The 2,500-nt window shown below is 38.6% G+C and overlaps 1 protein-coding gene across 1 annotated transcript in view; it reads left to right on the plus strand.

The window, feature by feature from the left end:
- Positions 1-144: 144 nt before the first annotated feature.
- The window catches only part of LOC101854552, a gene marked incomplete in the record, with an annotated part of 66,980 nt that continues 64,624 nt past the window's right edge, over positions 145-2,500 (plus strand). The window contains 1 exon segment of the mRNA XM_013079551.2: positions 145-525.

The raw sequence follows: 2,500 nt of genomic DNA on the forward strand, positions 1-2,500 counted from the left end.
TCTCTCACAAACAAACACACACACACATACACACACACACACACAAACACATACACACACACGCACACACACACATACATACATACAAACATACAAACACCACAAACGCAACGTAAAAAGCAACAGCAACAACAACGACAATTATGATATTAATAAAAACGACAATAAAAGCAATAACAACAACAACAACAACAACAACATCCGTTTTACTAGGAAATCGGTGAGCATAGAACAGGAACAAAACTACCATTGTACGAGCGATACAGAACATTTCAAAACAGCCCCTGGGAAAGATCTAAATGCAAACATTCAAGCAAACGCTCGTGAATAGAAGGCTATTGGACACCGCCCAAGATTCAGAGACTTTCTCTATACTTACGAAACAACAAGGTGTGTATGTGCAACACTTCATTCTGTATGGACGACGTGTAAAAGCGGAGGAAATGGTTGCTACAGATTTTGGCCACTCTTCAAAACACTGAAGTTTTTGTGAGGGCCAGTTCTTTTTCTTCCTTGAAGTAAAAGGTAAGAGAATATTATAAGTAAGTACGTAAGTAAGCAAGTAAGTAAATAAGTCTATATATTTAACAAAGTAAGTAAGTAATAAGTAAGTACGTAAGTAAGTAAGTAAGTAAGTAAGTAAGTAAGTAAGTAAGTAAGTAAGTACGTAAGTAACTAAGTAGGAAACTAAGTATTTAAGTAATACGTGAGTAAATGAAAAGGTAAGTAGTAGGTAAGTAACTAAGTACGAGGGGGTTCATAAAGTCTTTTGTCTAAATATGAAGGAATAATGTTAGAGCTTTGTAACTTGGCACACCTACTTTCATTTCTCTACATAATCACCATCCAGAGTAACACATTTCTGTCAACTCTCTTTGATCTTCAAAAGTCCTAGACAATAAATGACCCAGAATGGGTCCCTAACCAGTCTTCCACAGCTTCAATGGCGTCCTCAATGTCATGGAAACGATGTCCTTTCAGTGATTTTTTTAAAGATTAGGAAACAGAAAAAGTGTGGCAGGATTTCAAAGCCGCACTGCTCTGCTGTCTGGACTGTTTGTTGTACCCTGCACACAGGGGCGTTGTCATGCAGTAGGAGGATCCCATTACGGAGCTTTATACCGCTTTTTCTCACCAATTCGGACCGCAATCTTATGAGCAAACCCGAATAACGACTCTTTTTTCCATTTTCCAGGTAGACAGGTAGTAGTTACCTTCAAAATCCCAGAAACACGACATCATGACCTTTCCTCTTGACGGTGTTACCTTTGTCTTCTTTGGTGAGGGAGAAGAGTGGGATTTCTACTGCATGGAGGACATTTTTTGTTCTGGGTCAAAATGATAAATCCCTGTTTCATCCGTAGTCACCATGTTTTAAAGAAATTTGTGTCATTGGACTCAATTCGAAGGAGAGTTTTGCAGGACTCAAACCTTTGCTTCTTTTGCTCACTTGTCAAAAGGCGGGGTACCCACCACGAAGACACCTTATGTTAAAGTGGTAAGGGAGAATTGTTTCAATTGACCCTACACTGATTCCTGTTTCACTTGAGAGCTGTTTAACTGTTATACGTCAGTCTTATAAAACTAGTTACTTCACTATGGATACATTCTCTTCAGTTACCTCAAAGAATTTGTGCCCTTCAAGATCATCATCCATCACCGACATGAATCCAGATTTGAATTTTCGTACCCAGTATGTCACAGTATTATAACAAGGACATTTGTCACCATAAACGTGGACCATTTCCTGAAAAAAATTCCGAAGGGGATTTTCCTTGTAAGGGTAAAAACTTGATAATTGATCGATATTTAGCAGGCTCCATGGCACAGCTTCGCCAAAGGAAACCAAACGTTTTCGTGGAAGGTTTCATTGAACACGCTGACTAGCGCCTTATTACAGTCGGATGTTCCCGACAATTTGCATGGTGTTTGCCAAAGAAATTGTATACTTGCTGGCGAAATATCATGAATGTACCATTATTCCTTCATATTCAGACCAACGACTTATTGAACCCTCATCGTAGATAACTAGGTAAGTACGTAAGTATAGATAGATAGATAGATAGATAGATATATACCAAACGAACATACAATTTCACATACATACATATACAGCAATACGTATGCATCACTCAAATAAACTCTCTCCCTCTCTCTCTCACACACACACACACACACACACACACACACACACACACACACACACACACATACACACATACCACAAACGCACAAACGTGAACAAACATGTATTCCCACTATGTAGATCTAGATCTACCTCTCACCGATCAAGTTGGCTCGTTTGCATTTTATTATTCAAAGTATTGGATGTGGCATCCTAGTGAAATGAGACTCTCGTCAGAGTAACGAGTCCGAAGAAACCGACATTTTTCTGCACGTTAGGCAATTTTCTTTCTCAACGTTTTGCTGACGTTTTTGCTTTGTTTGTTTGGTTTTGGCCCCAGTATCTATTAAAATAATTTAAAATCAAATTCCTACG

Source organism: Aplysia californica, unplaced genomic scaffold, assembly GCF_000002075.1.
Source record: "Aplysia californica isolate F4 #8 unplaced genomic scaffold, AplCal3.0 scaffold00056, whole genome shotgun sequence".
Taxonomy (NCBI): domain Eukaryota; kingdom Metazoa; phylum Mollusca; class Gastropoda; order Aplysiida; family Aplysiidae; genus Aplysia; species Aplysia californica.